This window comes from Anabrus simplex, chromosome 1, assembly GCF_040414725.1.
Source record: "Anabrus simplex isolate iqAnaSimp1 chromosome 1, ASM4041472v1, whole genome shotgun sequence".
NCBI lineage: Eukaryota > Metazoa > Arthropoda > Insecta > Orthoptera > Tettigoniidae > Anabrus > Anabrus simplex.
This window is the reverse complement of record NC_090265.1, coordinates 1,223,258,031-1,223,280,042: the sequence shown is the minus strand read 5'-3', so window position 1 is coordinate 1,223,280,042 and position 22,012 is coordinate 1,223,258,031. Positions and strand designations below refer to the sequence as shown.

Sequence of the window (22,012 nt, the reverse complement as noted above, 5' to 3'; positions counted from 1 at the left end):
AAATTTAATTATTGATTTTTGAAAAGTTCCAAACACAGTCACATTACATCGTCCCTTCGTTTCTTCCAATGTCGAAGAGTTGCTTCGGAGAAGCTAATATGTTAGTGGACAGCGAAACTGAAAAACTGAAAAAGGGAAGACCTGAAAACCGGGCACCTATTATTCCAAACGAGAACTGAGAGTTAATCCACACGATCCGTGGAAAATCCGACTTTCAACAAGTAGAACGCCTGATTTTCTCTTAATTAAGGTTATCCACCAGTCAAATACCCTTCACGGATACGGAACATCCGCCGAATGGACCCTTAATCGAACCAAACTGACTATCAGTTGCTTTGGATAGGTTGCGAAATATTATGGGAAAGCATGGTGTTCACTACAAGTTAATGGCATCATTCACAATTGAAATAAAATTCCACCATGTATTTGTCATTCATGACACCCTTAAGTGATAAGGTAATCCCGATGCTAAACGTGCATCACCCCAAACAGCTGTTCGGAAGGAACCAACAACAACATGATCCGGGAGGATCTTACGTTAAGTCGTTCTAAAGGAACAAAACTGCGAAATGCAGGAAACACTTACTAATCATGCATTTAGAAGAAATGCCAAACACTGAAGTTAATCAAAAAGTGAAAAGTCACTTGAAAATATTATTATTGAACCGATTTTCAGGTTAGAAATGGGTTTATTATGCTTAATAAATTTACCAGTCCACGCTAAAATTTACTACAATTTTAAGGAATTCTTTCTCTTGACAACAATGCTACCAGTACAGATCTCTCTATTTACTGTCTGTCCCAACACACTACCTGTAAAGTGATTACTTACTTACTCTAACTATGAATACGAATGAAAATACGACAAGATTAAAAATGAAATAAAATACTGGCTGACGAATCGAAACCGCATTCGCAACTCAAGTCTCATTCTAAAACACTGAGTGTCAATAATGCACACTATCAACGAAAACGGACGTTAAAACGAGGAAACAATAAAGTCCGTAAAAATAAATTAACATCTCGAAGTCATACAGCTTAACACGCACGGAGAATCACAGTAAAATATTTAATCTAGATCGGGTCGATGTCCCACACTTGGACAGCCCTCAACTCGTCTGATAGCAGTCCCGTTATCTCAATGAGAGCTTCGCATAGACCCTCTACAATAAATCATATCATACTGTAACGGCTACCTTCCTCCAGGCCACTTCACAAAAAGAACAAACAAAAGAAAAGCGAACATCTTAACCGAGACTTGAGTGTGTACAGCTACCATCCCAGACCTATCGTCGGGCTCACTTGAAATCTGCACACCCTAAACCTAATCATTATGTACATGATGCCTTCCAAATCCTATCGTCGGGCTCACTTGAAATCTGCACACCCTAAACCTAATCATTATGTACATGATGCCTTCCAAATCCTATCGTCGGGCGTGACCTAGGACGTCTCATCATCAATGACTCCAAGAATAACATCTGACGTCCTAAATCTATCGTCGGGCGTCAAAGTGGATCGTACTACGTCTCCCTTAACATATCAGGCGAAATGCAATTCTCAAACAACTCTGATATTTAACACTAGATTTCGTCAAACAAATACGCACGACGGAACCCACGTCTCTATTATCAAATGAATGCAAGTCGAAATACAGCAAGTGTCTACCTCTCGAAAAATACAGTAAGTGTCTACCTCCTTATAATATGTGAACTCAAAAATAAATAGACGTGACGAACGGTTCTCCACCTCGAACACAATCTCAGCCTGTGCACTGACGTGTTAGGGAAGCAAATGAAAATTCCCAACACACGTGTACCCTTTTAGTGGATGCCTTCAAAATAATAATCATCACCATCGCATTCAAAATTCTCAGATCGCCTATCATCAATTCCAACCATCTTATCCATGACCTCTCCAATGAACAAATTAAATATAACCCAACCGTGTGTCCAAAGTACTCTTTGATCCTGGAGATCGTTCATTCTCTTATCATCCATGTTGGCTTTACGTAACATAGATCACTGGATGTGTACTACCCAGCCTTTAACATTTTACAAGAGTCGTTTTCACTTGGAATCTTTCTATAAATTTCACAATGCTTCACATCATAGTCATCTCAAATTCGGATTGATTGCGGAAAACAATACAGCCTGCCTCACACAGCCTGTTCCTAAATACTTCCTCTACAAAAATACAGCTTGTCTCAACACTCTTTCTCCTCGCTTTCCAGCGGTATTACTTCCATCTATCTCGTCTCCACATACATATCAATTCATCGCTCTCAATTCCTTTTCCTTCAAGATCCTTTTTCATACATCGATCCCCTGGTGAAAACGACAACCATTATTAAACACATCTCTTACCTTACTATTATTAAGACTTTCGGACCTCAAGAATCCAAGAGCACACATCGACCTTTCGCAATTCAAGTATACACGATGTCTCAAAATTTCCTTCCCATTAATGACTGTGACTCTAACAAATTTTATTGACATTATCTAAATATGCCTACGATCCTTGTAAAAATAACTGGTTAAATGTAATTTAACAGAGAGGAATTTCCTTATCCCGCGGTAAACATTATTATTATTATTATTATTATTATTATTATTATTGACCAACATTTCTGAATGCAACTGACACCTGAAATTACAATATTCGCCACGACAAATTTACACTTATAACGTTCACAAATCCGCACTTGAATGATATCTCATCTCAACACAAAAATTTAAGCGTCGCATTTTACCGTTCTTGACATGAACTTTACACACTGAAATTTTCACACGCTGACCAAAATTTACAACGCCTTTCGCCTGATAATTACGCATATCACCCGACAATCATCTGGAAAAATTTGGTTAGAAGAGACAGTAACTAACTAACTAACTACATAATATAAAATAGACAGACCTGCACATTGGTGACATTCTCAGCATTCTGATTACATCATCTCCAGCAACCTCGTACTTAGCCACTCATTTTCACAGATAACATTTTCATTTTCAAAAACTCACTCATCCAAACACTACCCTTCACACACACGAGATTAAAATTACCATATAAATAATGCACTTTCTCTGTAACTCGCACCACGAACTTCCCTCGTTCTGCAGTCGACTCTAACTGTCTGATGCGTTTCCCAGAGTGGTTTCTCTCCCCGTTGTTTCAATAAGAACAGGTGTTCGGCCGATAAGGGAGTCGAACTATTTTGAATCGCTTCCCCCAGACCCTCTTCACTTACAAGAGTACACGAAATGATAAAAATACAATCTGCTGTGTATTTTTCAACCAGCCTACACCTTCCCAGTTCGTCTGCAAACGTTCACAGCTTCTCCAATCACTTTTCTTCTTAACTAAATATATGGACCTTAGCCACGAACATGTATTGAATTATTGTCGGTCAATCTGGCGCGAATTTCTAATGACGACGGGCACAAGCTCCCGCGGCTTCAAGTTCCAGATCGACACTGAAAAATCTACGGTTGAGGGTTTCTTTTATAATTTCCGGAAGGACGCTATCCCCTCTATGAGGCTTGGTGGTGTAATCTGCCAAATTTGCTTCTAATAGACCAATTTTGATAAGACTTGTCCCAGAACTCCGGACAGACTTGCACTTATGTTCGATGTTAACTTTATAATTTTCCTACACTCACAACAGGAGAAATAAATTGTTTCTGCCCGTGCGTTTCGCGCGTTTTCTTCCTTCCATGACCTTGGCACGTGTAGCTAGTTCGCTGATCTCACGCTACCATGTACTTGGGCTTAACTGCACTTAAAATTTTCCCTGATGGCCCTGTCTTCACAGAGGGTGTATGAATAATTTTGCTTATTTATTTCATTATTTACTACATTGTCAAAATCCCTCGTTGTGCAGAATTCCATTAATTTAAAGAATTGTCGGGCACTCGAGCCCCGCCGAGGTGTCCCGGCAATCCACGAGCTCGCCGTAAGGAAGAACTTCCCCACGCAACATCGGGCTCTTGGGAGCGCAAAATGGCTGCCCTCAAACATACAGTAGTTCCTGAATACCAAATAAATATTTGAGAAAAAAATTTTCTCACCGTAGAATTATGGGTTCATAATCCACCTACAACGACGAAATGTTTACCCAGAAAGGGGAAATATTTAAACAGATATATTCCTTCAAAATTCTAAATTGTACATGGGAATTTTGATACAAATGAACCATGATTCTACGTAAAATTTCCCAGCCGATCTCACTCTTGACGTAGGGCTCTGTTACTTTCACGTATTTCCCTGTTTTCTTCTTCCAACAATAGGATTGCGTTACAGATGTCATCAACAAAGTCTTCTCTTAAGAATGAACATTGTAAACATTCAGCGTCTTCCTCTTCTTTACTCCCACTGCTTGCCTGTCCTTGGAGTGGTGCCTCGACCTGTCTTCCTCTCGACGTGACGATCATATTTACGGGTTGTACTTCTTCTTCTTCTCCTTCGGTGACCATTTCCCCAGCTGGTAAGGCTGCGTCATCCTGTAGTGGAATTCTTTCTTCGGCTCTATGATAAACCTTTAAGTTGGCGGCATTGAATATAGCTTCGCTGCTGCCATCTAGACTCTGAATTCTGTAGGAATTATTCCTGAAACTTTTGACCACCTTGAAAGGCCCAACATATAAGGGAGCAAATTTAGCATAGATGTTTTCCTGCGGTTTTGACATCATGGGTCTCCTAACAAGCACCAATTCGCCTTCCTCTAAGGGACGGTGGAATCTCCGGTTCCTCACCCTGCGCAACCGGCGGTCTGCCTGCCGACGTAAATGTTCTGCCGTACTTTGAATGCATAATTCCTGTGACGGGCGGGGATCGATGGGACACTGGATGACACCATGCCAGGATCTCACAGGATACCTATTGAAGTGCACGATAGAGGGAATCCTCCCAATAGATTCGTGTATGGTGTTATTTACACAAGTTACTATCAGGGGTAGCACATCGACCCACTTGAAATGCTCTTGGGCGCAATAAATTCTACAGAATTTTGCAATTACTTGCATTACCCTTTCGCTAGGATTTCCCTCAGGATGTCTCACGCTGCTCAGGATGTGGTGAATTTCCATATTCTGAAGGGCAGTTTTGAACTGTGCAGAGGTGAACTGGGGACCATGATCTGTTAGAAGGAATTTCGGTGTGCCCATTTCCGGAATGATATTTCGGGAAATACACCTCAAGACTAGCTTGGTGTTAGCTTTTTGCATGGGAAATAGAGTTGTATACTTGGAGAAAACATCGATGGTTACCAGCACGAACTTGTTCCCACGCTTTCCTTTCACGAGCGGCCCATAGATATCCATCGCGAACAGCTCTTTAGGTTGTGAAGGTAAGAGAGGAATAGGCGCCTGCCTGATCAGATAAGGGTTTGCCTTAACCCGTTGACATGTATCGCATGTGATGATGATGTCTCTGACATTTTCCCTCAGATTTACCCAGGTGAACGTCTCTTGGATGGTTGATACAACCTTATCAATCCCTCCATGACCAATAACCCTGTGTACGTGCCAGATTAATCCTTTCCGCAACTGCGGTGGTAACAAAATTCGGGATTTCACGTGATCGCTGTCCACGAATTTTACCAACATGTTATTCACGTACAAGTAGTTATTTGACAATTTCTGGATGGCAAAGTACCGTGGATCGTCAGCCGGAAGTGTCCCTCGGAGGAAAGAAATCATTTTTCCGCAGAAAGGATCTCTCAATTGCAAGTCTCCCAGTTGTCTCAACTCTGATAGGAAATCGTGGTCTTCCTGAACTAAGTCCAAATGATTCACGGCGTGTTCTTCCTCATTAGGGTTTCGGCTTAACAGGTCTGCCAAGATGTTCGATTTTCCGGAACAGTGCTCAATTTCGAAGTCAAATTGTTGTATGAACAGGGCCCACCTAGCCACTCGTTCACTAGCGACAGCTGTTTTCATTATAAAGGTCAGCGCCTTGTGGTCGGTTTTAATGATTATGTGAAAACCATAAATCATTTTCCTCCAATGTTGCAATGCCTGAACAATAGCCAACATTTCCAATTCGGTCACGCTGTATTTGACACGTGTGATCTCAACTTTCGGCTATAGAAGGATAAGTAATTCCTATTATGAGGCTGGTCCAAACATTCCTGATATAGGAGTGCCCCGATTCCCACGGTCGATGCATCAGTCTGTACAATGAAGGGTTTCTCGAAATCCGGATACCCTAGCTTAACGCTGTTTAGCAAGAGCTCTTTGGTCTTCCTGAAGGCCTCTTCGTGCTCGGGACTCCATTTCCACCTGTTATTCTTGTGAAGCAAGCTCTGCAGTGGGGCTACAACCTCCGTGTAATTCATGCAGTGGTCCGAAAAAAAGTTGCACATTCCAAGGAATTGCTTGACATTCTTAATTTTGAGCGGTCTTGGGAACTTGTCTATGGCTTGGAGCTTCACCGGGTTCGGGCGAACTCCTTCACCATCAATGACATGGCCGAGAAACAGGACCTCCTTTTGACAAAAATGTGATTTCTTCAAGTTGATTTTGAAACCTGATGCCCTTAAATTCTCCAGTAGTTTCCTCAAATCCCTGATATTTTCCTCAAAACTGGATGAAGCTAACAAGATATCATCGACGTACCGAGTTGTAGCGGCTTTAACTTCATCAGTTAGACATCGATCTAGGGCGCGTATGAGAGCTGCACCGGCATTTTTCAACCCGAATGGGAGACGATTGAAGACATACGTCTGTTGGTCAAAAAGGAAGCCAGTAAACAATTTAGACTTGAGTTCCAAACCAATGTGATGATACGAGGATGTCAAATCTACGCTAATAAAACGTGATTTTCCTCTAAAACGTTTAATAACCTCTTTAATAGGAGGGGCATGGTCATGCTCGGGGACTAGGCGTTCGTTGAGGGCACGAGCGTCCAAACACACGCGCAGAGACCCGTCCGGTTTTTGAACCCCGACCAACGGATTCAAATATGGAGTGGGCTGCTTGGAAATTAGCCCGTTCTCCTCCATTTCCTTAATAATTTTTGCAGCTTGCGCATAATACTTGTCCGGTATAGGGTACGGTCTCCTCTTAAACGGTGTCCAATCCGTAACAGCTAGTGCATATGTGAAATTAGGGATTAGACCCGGTTTGGAATCGAACACAGATATATATTCCATTAAGAGAGCTCTAAGTTTTTCCTTCTCTTCTACAGTACCAGGGCATTCCGCGACCTTTAACCCAATTAAGGCCTCGTAATCAGTGTCAACCTCAGCTTCCAAGACGTCATGTAACTCTTCATGATGAATCCCTTCGTCATCTACACTGTCAATTTCACCAGCGACTCCCTCTAATGAATTTACAAAGTCTACACATTGGGCCTCCTCTTCGCCATATTCTAATGTTCTATCTTCTCCCAATTCCTCGTTTAGTGTAATGACTTCTGCTCCCTCTTCTTTCCTGAACTTTATCTGGTTCCTGCTCAAATCAATGACTGCGTTGGTCTCACGGATAAAATCAGCCCCTAAAATTACATTGTAGTGCATTTTAGACATGACTACAAATGCATGAGCGAAAGTTGAATTTCCAATTTGTACGTCCAAATAAGTTTGTACCTTACAAACAGCGATTTTGTCAGGAATGACCCCTCGAATTTTTACATTTGACACCGGAATAATTGGCAATTTATTTCGTTGTCTCAAATCGTCGAAAAGAGCTTGGGAGATGATGCTGATACTGGCCCCGGTATCTACCAAACTTTTGACATGAAAATTACAGATGCGGACATTTATTAAAGGCAGTTTCTTTACTTGATTGCTCTCCTGTTTTAAGTGGTCTTCCACCAAGTCATCAGAGGTAATGATCCACGAATCTATCTGTGCGACCACCCACTCATCTGACGTCTCTCCTTCAGAATCTGGGGTGAGAGACTCTGAAAAATCTCCTACTGGGAATTTGAAGTTTTTTTTTTCTATCAAGAGTCGACATTGACTCTTGCTCGAAATTCGGCGCAAACGGGTTCAGACCGGAGTTTCGTTGGTCTTGCCTATGTGCCTTCTGGAATTCCAAACTTTCAGCCCCGAAACAATCGGTGTTGACGTCCTGGCGCTGTATAGCCCCCTGCCATTTTTTCCTTTCGTGGTCCTTCCTTAACCCGTCGGTGTACTGAACACGTTCACGGTACCGTTCATCCTCATCACGGCGGAAGTTCTGGGTTCGATTATTTCCCCAGTCCCTGCGGTTATTAAGTCCATTCCTGAAATTCCTCTGGTTTTCTCTGTCCCCATCGTATCGCCTCCAGTAAGGGTTCCTCCTTTGTGGATAATTCCAATTACCCCTACGCCTTTTCCAATCCTCATTTCGTGGATGCGAGGGTTCCCAGTTATTGCGAAACTCACGCCTCCGCTCAGTCGGCTGTGGTTTCCCCTGCTCAGGTGCCTCTGGACTTCCCTCTGGAACCTGGCTAACAGTGTTTACATGTTGCTCGTGCGATCGTCCCCCTCTGGGTGCTATTTGATTATGGGTATGATCCAATTGCCTAAGGATCATTTCTGCCTGCATGGGGGTCTCTACCTTTGATGCAATGAGCATCCTTTGTACTTCGGGAGGTAACTGCTTCTGGATGGCCTGTACCAACTCTTGCTCCGAGGGCGGCGCCTCAAGTTCTCTGAACTTTACCATTTGTGCAATAAAGTATTCACTGAACTTTGTAGGGCCTATTGCAGTATAACGACGTGAGTACAGCTCTAATCTAAGACTCTGCTGAATTTCCGTACTCCAAAATTTATTGAGAAACGCCCTCTGGAATTCATCAAAGGTATCAAAGTGGTATCGGAAGCCTTTAAACCATAAAAGTGGTGCCCCCTCTAAATATCTTTCAGCTACCCTCAACTGACGTTCCTCAGGAATCTTGGCGTCCCGGATGTACTCCCTGAGATCCTTAAGAAATCCCTTCGGCGTGGTATGTGGACCTCCATTAAATTTCTTAGGCTGGTCCTCATGTAACTTGATCATGTTAATAACGTTGGTGACCCCTGAGCTTTGAGATCGACTGGTATCTACATTCGAGCTCTGACCGTTATTATTCACATGACTGATATTTGGCAATTGACCACTGAGGTCAGAATTAACAGCTGTCGAGGTTTGACTTAATACTTTGTCCACCTTGGACTGCATATCTACCACGCTGCTAATCCAACTGCTCACTTCGCTCTTAATGAACCCAACTTTCTTGTCTGTCTCTTCCTGGGCTGACGTGATTTCCCTTAAGTCCTGTTCTATACTAATTTGCCTATCGTTGAATTCCCGGGTGTGTTCATTTTTCATTTCAACTAACTCCTCTTGAATTTCTTTAATTAAAACTTCGGAGTCCTCATTAGCCACTTGGAGTTTACTAATTGCTTCCTCATTAACTTGCAACAGTTTCTTCTCCATGGTTTCGGTTTTTGACAATACCTGACTCTCCAATTCCACACTAATTTTATCTACCTTGTTGTTCAGTGACTGAATGTCCGCAGATAATATTTGACGTTGTTCCTCTATTATGGTTAGCGTTTTCCCCTTTTCCTTATCACTGGAGATCCGCATCTCTACGACCTGTTGTGTAATGTCGTCCTTAAATTCAACCTGGCTGTCGATCAGCTGCTTATGCGCCGCCTGGCTTTCCAGTAAATGCTTGTCAAGTTCCTTTCTCATCTCATCCTGACTATCACATAACCTACTGTACATGTCGTGGCTTTCGTCAAAACGCTTGTCCATATCGGTTTTTAAACTGTCATGGATTTTAGAAAACTGTTTGTCGAAATCGTTCTTTAAACTGACCTGCACTTCCGCAAATTGTTTGTCAATTTCATTCCTAATTTCCACTCGGCTATCATCAAAACGCTGGTTGAGTTTACCTATCTCACCCCTAACTTCCTCTTTAAGTTCGGTGCAAATAGTGTATGTCTCCTGAACTACGTTCTTCAATCCAGCCTTCAACTCATCACTAGACTCTTTACACCTAGCCTGGGTATCCTCGATACTACTCTGTAACTCCTCAATTTTACTATCCAAACTTTCATTATGAGCCTTCATGTCCTCTCTCAAATTCTCACTCTGGACTTTCGCGTCCTCCATCTTACTATCAAAACTCTCTAACATTTGCCCTTTCGTATCCTCCATCTTACTATCCAAACTGTCTATCTTACTATCCAACTTCTCATTTGTCTTAATATTTAACATCTCCATCTTACCATCCAAATTCTCATTCTGGACTTTAATGTCATTAATGTCCTCTCTCAATTTACTACTCATTTCTTCCATCACCTGCCTTAGCAGATCCACGGTCACCTGACCTTCCATCTCACAATACCACAAAGAATACAATAATGAGTACGCTGGCTGTTGATGCAACCAGAATACTCCAAACTACTAGGGAAAGAATTCACTATTTACTGCGTTTTCACATACAAACGCTATTATACTTTAATACCGAAACTGACAACATTCCAACAGTTGTCTTATAAAATTTTGTTTACATGACTGGTATCACAAAATTGTTTAATAAAAAAGTAAATTCTGAAGTTAATAAGTTACTCTGGATAAATATCCCAAATGGTTTCGCTTCCGTAAATTAATTAAACAAAGAACATGTTAACGCATAAGCTTTGAATGTAATTCAGCATTACCACTTCCAAATTTTATATTGGCAACATGACATAAGCTTCAATAACGCTTTAAGTATTGATTTCCTAAAATGCATTGTGACTGTTATTATTATTATTATTTACCAAGTAGTTACGCTCCTCATTAAACGTGATAATATCTAGCACTCTCATTGGGCATAATTCGTTTAACTGTGGCTCAGCCATAATTTTCACCCGCTTGTATTATTTATAATGTGGCTTAAGCCTCAACATTATTTTATATTTTTCTAACATTTATTTTCAATGGATAATTTCATTATCGTTATCGTGGCATCGTATCGTTATCGTGACTTTGGGCTCCTCATCGTTATCGTGACATTAAGGCCCCAAAGTTGATGGCGCCACTTCTACTGAACCCTTGAACTTACCATTCCATCGTTGGTCGGCCACGGCTGCTACATTAGAACAATTTAGAACTCTTAAATCTTGGGTCGTTGCGGGAATAAATTCGGTCACGATCTTAACCAAACGATGGGGTTCAGAAGAGAGCCTAACTACTTGAAATGAGGAGCAAGAATGTGCTTACTAACTTTTATTAAACTGAAAGAGCACGATAACATCATTAATTTAATATGCATTCTTGCCACAAAAATAAAAAAATTTAATTATTGATTTTTGAAAAGTTCCAAACACAGTCACATTACATCGTCCCTTCGTTTCTTCCAATGTCGAAGAGTTGCTTCGGAGAAGCTAATATGTTAGTGGACAGCGAAACTGAAAAACTGAAAAAGGGAAGACCTGAAAACCGGGCACCTATTATTCCAAACGAGAACTGAGAGTTAATCCACACGATCCGTGGAAAATCCGACTTTCAACAAGTAGAACGCCTGATTTTCTCTTAATTAAGGTTATCCACCAGTCAAATACCCTTCACGGATACGGAACATCCGCCGAATGGACCCTTAATCGAACCAAACTGACTATCAGTTGCTTTGGATAGGTTGCGAAATATTATGGGAAAGCATGGTGTTCACTACAAGTTAATGGCATCATTCACAATTGAAATAAAATTCCACCATGTATTTGTCATTCATGACACCCTTAAGTGATAAGGTAATCCCGATGCTAAACGTGCATCACCCCAAACAGCTGTTCGGAAGGAACCAACAACAACATGATCCGGGAGGATCTTACGTTAAGTCGTTCTAAAGGAACAAAACTGCGAAATGCAGGAAACACTTACTAATCATGCATTTAGAAGAAATGCCAAACACTGAAGTTAATCAAAAAGTGAAAAGTCACTTGAAAATATTATTATTGAACCGATTTTCAGGTTAGAAATGGGTTTATTATGCTTAATAAATTTACCAGTCCACGCTAAAATTTACTACAATTTTAAGGAATTCTTTCTCTTGACAACAATGCTACCAGTACAGATCTCTCTATTTACTGTCTGTCCCAACACACTACCTGTAAAGTGATTACTTACTTACTCTAACTATGAATACGAATGAAAATACGACAAGATTAAAAATGAAATAAAATACTGGCTGACGAATCGAAACCGCATTCGCAACTCAAGTCTCATTCTAAAACACTGAGTGTCAATAATGCACACTATCAACGAAAACGGACGTTAAAACGAGGAAACAATAAAGTCCGTAAAAATAAATTAACATCTCGAAGTCATACAGCTTAACACGCACGGAGAATCACAGTAAAATATTTAATCTAGATCGGGTCGATGTCCCACACTTGGACAGCCCTCAACTCGTCTGATAGCAGTCCCGTTATCTCAATGAGAGCTTCGCATAGACCCTCTACAATAAATCATATCATACTGTAACGGCTACCTTCCTCCAGGCCACTTCACAAAAAGAACAAACAAAAGAAAAGCGAACATCTTAACCGAGACTTGAGTGTGTACAGCTACCATCCCAGACCTATCGTCGGGCTCACTTGAAATCTGCACACCCTAAACCTAATCATTATGTACATGATGCCTTCCAAATCCTATCGTCGGGCTCACTTGAAATCTGCACACCCTAAACCTAATCATTATGTACATGATGCCTTCCAAATCCTATCGTCGGGCGTGACCTAGGACGTCTCATCATCAATGACTCCAAGAATAACATCTGACGTCCTAAATCTATCGTCGGGCGTCAAAGTGGGTCGTACTACGTCTCCCTTAACATATCAGGCGAAATGCAATTCTCAAACAACTCTGATATTTAACACTAGATTTCGTCAAACAAATACGCACGACGCACGTCTCTATTATCAAATGAATGCAAGTCGAAATACAGCAAGTGTCTACCTCTCGAAAAATACAGTAAGTGTCTACCTCCTTATAATATGTGAACTCAAAAATAAATAGACGTGACGAACGGTTCTCCACCTCGAACACAATCTCAGCCTGTGCACTGACGTGTTAGGGAAGCAAATGAAAATTCTCAACACACGTGTACCCTTTTAGTGGATGCCTTCAAAATAATAATCATCACCATCGCATTCAAAATTCTCAGATCGCCTATCATCAATTCCAACCATCTTATCCATGACCTCTCCAATGAACAAATTAAATATAACCCAACCGTGTGTCCAAAGTACTCTTTGATCCTGGAGATCGTTCGTTCTCTTATCATCCATGCGGGCTTTACGTAACATAGATCACTGGATGTGTACTACCCAGCCTTTAACATTTTACAAGAGTCGTTTTCACTTGGAATCTTTCTATAAATTTCACAATGCTTCACATCATAGTCATCTCAAATTCGGATTGATTGCGGAAAACAATACAGCCTGCCTCACACAGCCTGTTCCTAAATACTTCCTCTACAAAAATACAGCTTGTCTCAACACTCTTTCTCCTCGCTTTCCAGCGGTATTACTTCCATCTATCTCGTCTCCACATACATATCAATTCATCGCTCTCAATTCCTTTTCCTTCAAGATCCTTTTTCATACATCGATCCCCTGGTGAAAACGACAACCATTATTAAACACATCTCTTACCTTACTATTATTAAGACTTTCGGACCTCAAGAATCCAAGAGCACACATCGACCTTTCGCAATTCAAGTATACATGATGTCTCAAAATTTCCTTCCCATTAATGACTGTGACTCTAACAAATTTTATTGACATTATCTAAATATGCCTACGATCCTTGTAAAAATAACTGGTTAAATGTAATTTAACAGAGAGGAATTTCCTTATCCCGCGGTAAACATTATTATTATTATTATTATTATTATTATTATTATTATTATTATTATTATTATTATTATTATTATTATTGACCAACATTTCTGAATGCAACTGACACCTGAAATTACAATATTCGCCACGACAAATTTACACTTATAACGTTCACAAATCCGCACTTGAATGATATCTCATCTCAACACAAAAATTTAAGCGTCGCATTTTACCGTTCTTGACATGAACTTTACACACTGAAATTTTCACACGCTGACCAAAATTTACAACGCCTTTCGCCTGATAATTACGCATATCACCCGACAATCATCTGGAAAAATTTGGTTAGGACAGACAGTAACTAACTAACTAACTACATAATATAAAATAGACAGACCTGCACATTGGTGACATTCTCAGCATTCTGATTACATCATCTCCAGCAACCTCGTACTTAGCCACTCATTTTCACAGATAACATTTTCATTTTCAAAAACTCACTCATCCAAACACTACCCTTCACACACACGAGATTAAAATTACCATATAAATAATGCACTTTCTCTGTAACTCGCACCACGAACTTCCCTCGTTCTGCAGTCGACTCTAACTGTCTGATGCGTTTCCCAGAGTGGTTTCTCTCCCCGTTGTTTCAATAAGAACAGGTGTTCGGCCGATAAGGGAGTCGAACTATTTTGAATCGCTTCCCCCAGACCCTCTTCACTTACAAGAGTACACGAAATGATAAAAATACAATCTGCTGTGTATTTTTCAACCAGCCTACACCTTCCCAGTTCGTCTGCAAACGTTCACAGCTTCTCCAATCACTTTTCTTCTTAACTAAATATATGGACCTTAGCCACGAACATGTATTGAATTATTGTCGGTCAATCTGGCGCGAATTTCTAATGACGACGGGCACAAGCTCCCGCGGCTTCAAGTTCCAGATCGACACTGAAAAATCTACGGTTGAGGGTTTCTTTTATAATTTCCGGAAGGACGCTATCCCCTCTATGAGGCTTGGTGGTGTAATCTGCCAAATTTGCTTCTAATAGACCAATTTTGATAAGACTTGTCCCAGAACTCCGGACAGACTTGCACTTATGTTCGATGTTAACTTTATAATTTTCCTACACTCACAACAGGAGAAATAAATTGTTTCTGCCCGTGCGTTTCGCGCGTTTTCTTCCTTCCATGACCTTGGCACGTGTAGCTAGTTCGCTGGTCTCACGCTACCATGTACTTGGGCTTAACTGCACTTAAAATTTTCCCTGATGGCCCTGTCTTCACAGAGGGTGTATGAATAATTTTGCTTATTTATTTCATTATTTACTACATTGTCAAAATCCCTCGTTGTGCAGAATTCCATTAATTTAAAGAATTGTCGGGCACTCGAGCCCCGCCGAGGTGTCCCGGCAATCCACGAGCTCGCCGTAAGGAAGAACTTCCCCACGCAACATCGGGCTCTTGGGAGCGCAAAATGGCTGCCCTCAAACATACAGTAGTTCCTGAATACCAAATAAATATTTGAGAAAAAAAATTTTCTCACCGTAGAATTATGGGTTCAATACAGGGTGTTCTCAAAAATGTGAGAAGTAATCAGTGGTAAATAGAACAAACCAAAATAACACAAAAAGTTCATGTGAGCATATGTCCTACGGTCGATCGTTTACGAGCTACGCCTGTTTTAGTTATTAGCCGGACAGTTCGTATTTAGGATAAGTTTGAAGTCAGGCATGCCCTTACGGACATTGCAGTACTTCTCCAGGATGTAGAACAAGGTTCATCGAATACGTATAATACCTGGAATGTTCGAACGCATCCCACAATCATTGACATGGCATGTTCAGGTGTGCATTAGGTACATGGTGGATATTTTAAGAACTTGTGTATTAGAATGCAGTATCCCTGCTGGCACACCAACATGGCCACAGCTACTCGACATACCAATACTTCCAGTACGAAGTTGGAAAGAATGTAACTTGGAAATGATCGTCCGTAGGCCAAATATCCATCGACACCTTTTGTGTTGATTTGGGGTGTACTGTCCACCCCACGGTTATTTCACATATGTTTTAGAATGCCCAGTATATACATTACTAAATGGAAATCGAAGTGTAGTAATGTATAAATGTAGGTATAAAAATGAAAATAGACATGAAGTAATGAGATGCTTCTTGACACCCTAAAGACTTAAAACTTGGTACCACAGAACTGATACCCCCACGATTGCTAGAAAAATTGAAAATTCCCAAAATTCCCCTCGAGGGGCCGAGCTAGGTAGGGGGCACAAAATTGGGGTTTAGAAGCTAAAGTCGCCCAAAAGAAGGATAAGCTCATGTCTTTGTATATGTTCCTCGCGGGTATATTTTCTCGGAAAATATGGATGTTTGTTTGGGTATCCTCAGGGTTTGTTCCTACATGGAAAGTGAGTTATATTTTGATAACAGGCCCTACTTAAAATTGAGTATGATAAAATATAAAATGCCAGGAACATATAATATCATACGCTCATTCTTTATTAGGTGACTATGTATAAACTGGGCCGGTTCCGCGGTATAGGGGTAGCGTGCCTGCATCTTACCCGAAGACCCCGGATTCGATTCCCAGCCAAGTCAGAGATTTTTACCTGGATCTGAGGGCTGATTACAATTGAGGAGCTATCTGACGGTGAGATGGCGGCCCCAGTCTAGAAAGCCAAAAATAACGGCCGAGACGATTCGTCGTGACGACCACACGACACCTCGTAATCTGCAGGCCTTCAGCCTGAGCAGCGGTCGCTTGGTAGGCCATGGCCCTTCGGCGCTGTTACGCCATGGGGTTTGTTTTGTTTTTATGTATAAACTGGGAAACAGTTTTATTTTTGTTTTCGTTTGTAATGGCCCCTAGCGTTTGTGAGTTTAAAAGTTTCTGAAATGTCAAACCAATGTTTAATATCAAACCCAATAAATAAAATCCGCAGTCTGTTTCCAGTCATTCGACTGGGTCAGGAATGGAATGAAAGAAGCCCCCATCTAGCGGCGAGAATAGGAAATGTGCCGGCTGCCGAAGCCTGTCGCACCCTTCTGGGGCAATGATAAATGACTGACAAATGAAATGAAATGTTAATGGCGAGTGTTGCTGGAATGAAGATGACAGGGAAAACCGGAGTACCCGAAGAAAAACCTGTCCTGCCTCCGCTTTGTCCAGCACAAATCTCACATGGAGTCAGGCCCTCCCAAGAAATAATTGAAGGGAATTTTCAAAGTATTAAGAAGGTAATCTATACTAATACAGTAATTGGAATTCCGTGTATAAAGGTAAGTATAAAAATGAAAATAGATACATCTTCCATAATTGTTGTGTCCTTTATATTGAGCAGATTACATAACTTACCGCGCATTCGATTCGATACGAACAAAACTAGACTGACTCGGCGTGGACGAATAAACTGGGGGTCTTTTCCTTCTTTTTACTTCGGTTACTAGAGCAGAATGATGTGCAGCTATATCTCAGTGTTTTATTACTTAATTGTGAAGAAGAATAATCCACCTCACCACTGATTTCTAGAACTGGTTCTTAACTATGGAGATTTTCGATCCATTGTTAAAGAAATCTAAGCCAAGCTCTAATCTCTCACATTCCTGTGTCCGCCACAACGCACCGAGAGAGTTGAACCGTCGTCATTTTTAAGAGAATTTGGCATATTACCTCACCGTTGTAAATGAACTGAAGTAACAGACCGGTTTACTGCGAACTGTATACGCATGGAGTAACCACAAGAAACCGGTCCGTAGTATAGTGTATCCATTAAAAGTAAACACGTCTTACATAAGAAACATACAGTTGTACTGCAAAATTTCTCGCGTGAATGATTGTTAGCTATCAACTAGATTCACATATCCGCCTCTGGGGTGTTGTGGTTAGTGTGATTAGCTGCCACCTCCGGAGGTCCGGGTTCGATTCCCGACTCTGCCACGAAATTCGAAAAATAGTTCAAGAGTTGTAACGGGGTCCACTCAACCTCGGGAAGTCAACTGAGTAGAGGATAAGGGGGTTCTATTCCCACCTCAACCATCCTCGAAGTGGTTTCCCGCGGTTTTCCACTTCTCCTCCAGCCAAGTGCCGGGATGGTACCTAAGGTCACGGCCGCTTTCTTCCCTCTTCCATGCCTATCCCTTTCAATCTTCCCATCCCCCATAAGGCCCCTGTTCAGCATAGTAGCATAGGTACTGGTCTTCCTTCCTAGTTGTATCCCCGATCCAAAGTCCCTTGAAGCGATAGAGGTGGGATCCTTCACTGAGTCCGAGTGAAAAACCAACCCTGGAGCGTTGTGCTCTGGGAATGCGCAAGTGGTAGTTCACAGCTCGAAACTTGCATCTAGAAACAAATATATCTTCGTTGTGTCTGCAAAAACCACTGCGTGAAATATTTTAGATTAGAACTTTGGCCGGAAAGGTTCTGTCATCTGGAGCTTCAGTACTGTGCGAATATTGTCAAGAAATTCTCACTCTTCATAATAAATGCGCTGCGGGTCAGTGAAAATCCACAGCCCGTTTCCAATCATCCGACTGGGTCAGGAATGGAATGAATGAAGCCCCCATCTAGTGACGAGGATAGGAATTGTACCGGCTGCCGAAGCCTGTCGCACTTCTCTACGCAATGATTAATGAATGACAGGTGAAATGAAATGATACTGGAGAGGGTTGCTGGAATGAAATGTGACAGGGAAAACCGGAGTACCCGGAGAAAAATCTGCCCCGCCTCCGCATTGTCCAGCACAAATCTCACATGGAGTGACCGGGATTTGAACCACGGAACCCAGTGTAGAGAGGCCGGCGCGCTGCCGCCTAAAAAGTATTATCACACAGCGGTTTTCGCAGGCGCAACGGCGATATTCTTCTTGCTTTAAAATAGGGCCGTAGGGATCCAGAATACTATAAAAATCGACCAAATAATAGCCTACATCACTTAAGAACAAAATAAATTAAATAAAAAACATTTTGCCGGGCTGAGTGGCTCAGGCGGTTAATGCACTAGCCTTCTGACCCCAACTTCGCAGGTTTGATCCCGGCTCAGCCCGGTGGTATTCGAAGGTGCTCAAATACGCCAGCCTCGTGTCGGTAGATTTATTCACACGTAAAAGAACTCCTGCGTCTGACTGTCGGTGTAGTTCTGCCTAGTGTCTGTTCCTTTCTTAGTGTGTAGTCAAATAGTAACTGACTGTACATTATATAACCACGCCGTACCTCTATTTAATTGTAATACATGTGTAATTATTGTCAACCTTTACTTCTCTATCGAAATTCGCTCAGACAGCATTAACAAATCTTTCCATTTGTAGCTTTTTTTCAATTAATATGCCCCCCTCACTACTATAGCCCTTAAACACGAGTATTTTTTGTTGTCTATACATTTTGCCCCCCCCCCCCTTCTAACTCCCAATCGCCGCTACTGAATTTAAGAATCGAGGGGCACATGGCCCTGAGGTTCACACAGCCTACAAAAAAATGAGTACCAGGTTAATTCCTGGGGGCACAGGTGGCCGGGCGTACAGCTAACCACTCTACCCCATCAAGTGCCGAGGTTACGGATAGTGGAAGCCTTCCACTCCTCCAAGGTCCTTCATGGCCTGTACGGAGAACTTAGCTCTCTTCTTAGCTTGATACAGCTGGTCATGGAAGGAAAGAGAGAAGCGAAACGAGAGCGGAAAAAATTATCTTGAACGCGGAACTTCCAGCACTGGTTCGACGAAGGCCTGGCTCGTCTTATGTGTTCATGAGTTCAGTGAACCCCTTATAAAGTCAACATTGGAATTTTATTTTTAAGGGCGTCAGAGGGAACTGAGTGGCCGAAGCCGATTTTTCCGCTAAATTACAACTAGCGAAGAGCCGATCCTTTACAACGTTAGTCAGCTGTGTCCATCTCGCACCCGGACCGTCAGCAGATCAGTGAAAGTTAAGGGAAGATTTAGTCACGTTTCATGGGCGATAGTGCATCCTACCGTGTCGTGTTAGTTATTCTTATCAGTTGAGTGGTCCGCCTCTGTGGTGTAGTGGATAGTGTGATTAGCTGCCACCCCCGGAGGGCTGGGTTCGATTCCCGGCTCTGCCACGAAATTTGAAAGGTGGTACGAGGGCTGGAACGGGGTCCACTTAGCCTCGGAAGGTCAACTGAGTAGAGGTGGGCTCGATTTCCACCTCAGCCATCCTCGAAATGGCAAATGCCGGGATGGTACCTAAACTTAAGGCCACGGCCGTTTCCTTCCCTCTTCCTCGTCTATCCCTTCCAATCTTCCCATCCCCCCGCAAGACCCCTGTTCAGCATAGCAGGTGAGGCCGCCTGGGCGACTTACTGCTCATCCTCCCCAGTTGTATCCCCCGACCCAGAGTCTGAAGCTCCAGGGCACTGCCGTTGAGACGGTAGAGGTGGGATCCCTCGCTGAGTCCGAAGGAAAAACCGACCCTGGAGGGTAAACAGATAAATAAGAAGAAGAGTTAATATAATTGAATTGTAATATTGTATAGGGTAATTTTGGCAAATACGGGCACCAGAATATGTATCTTAAAAATGGAGCACTAAAACAACTTCCATTTTCCTGGTAAAGAATCCTTGAAAACTTACAACCATTCCCATTCGAATAAAGCTTGAACCAGCCTCCAATCCATAGTGGTTTACGTACTGTGCAGCTTCGCAGCAAACCCTACAACTGCCCACATTTGCCAAACTCTTAAGGTAATATGGGCATATTTGTAGGGAATATGGGCACAAGTTATTAAATGATAATTAGAGTAACATGCATGTTTACATTCATTTTGTATTATAACAAGGTGGTTGTATTGAACATGCATATGTGAAAAAAGGGGTAAATATATATTATAATTAAGCACTTATCATGAACAAATGCTACCAAGGGAGTAGAACTAATACCATTATTAAGTTATCAGCTAGGAATCACTTGTACTGTATTAGAAAATGTAATTAACATAAAACTGGCCCAAATTGTGGATAATATAAAAAGAAATAGTATTAATCTAACAAACTAATCACACGAGAGCATTCTGAGTCATAAATATTGACAAAGTCTTATCAACTACACTCGTCCATCTCTATGCAGTCCTCATGGAACCACTTAGCACATGAACCACAACACTCAGCCCACTTCTGGCCTTCATTTTCATTATAATGATTCCCCTTATACACAGGACAAATACAGTAAAGGGAACTGTGTTGCTCCTTATGGCTTTACGCTTTGCCGCTATACTTCCTTTACTGGCTCTCGCGATAGGCCTGCGCTGAAGCCAGACTTTCTTCACTATAGTAAGTTATCTTGCAGAACACTTACGTCTTCCCCAGTTGCTAGTCGTCATCTTCAGTTCTGGAACTGGACTAATTTCCTTAAAAAGGGCTAGGTACTGCTCTCACTGACGAAGAGAAAGGGTCAGATGAAGGAAGTTAGGATGGTCCATGAACGGACATCTATTACAGCACGCGACATATCCTCTTTATCCCATTTCTGACGGATATCCGCTCGTTCATTCCTATTTTGCATCATCACCTGGAAAATGTATATATAGTTTTTGTGAAACAGCTACGTGCTATAGGTTATATTAATCGATTAGCATTAAAAACGTAAAGATTGATGTAAAAATAAAGAATAATAAGTCTCACTCAGAGCGCGTCACGTAAATACAATGAAATTTTATGATGCCCATATTACCTACAATGTCACTGCCCATTTTTGCCCTAGTGGCGCTTTTTAGAAGTTGGCATTACTGAGAAGCGCGTGTCCACTCGCTACAACATATGCTACACTAACCTTGAAAGAAGCCCGTAATAACATTTCTTGAAAAAGAAATTTTGCGCGTAGTGCCTTAACTTATTTAACTGACTTATTATAACAGCTCAATTTTGGAAGAGTAGACTGGTATACTTACCTCAAAATATGTTCTTTTTAGCTTATTTTAACACATTAGAAGACAATCTTCAACACGCTGAGCAGCTATGACATTTCAGGATCACCAACCTAGCAGAGCGCATGCTTCTACTCACTACCATTGCGTGAAATATGACCAATTTCTTAAATATGCCCGTATTACCTTAGTGGGCCCTATTTGCCAAGTTTACCCTAGTGCAGTTTTAGGTGAGTGACTTAGTTATCTTTAAAAACAAAATGAACAGCGTGAAGATTCTTCTGGAGACTGACTTTACTAAACTTTCGCTGGAAGATCA

The 22,012-nt window shown here is 41.6% G+C and overlaps 1 protein-coding gene across 2 annotated transcripts in view; it reads left to right on the top strand.

Annotated features, from left to right (window-relative positions):
* LOC136858211 (very long chain fatty acid elongase AAEL008004) overlaps positions 1-22,012 on the top strand; it is a 301,631-nt gene that overhangs the window by 243,053 nt on the left and 36,566 nt on the right. The gene's annotated exons all lie outside the window — the stretch shown is intronic.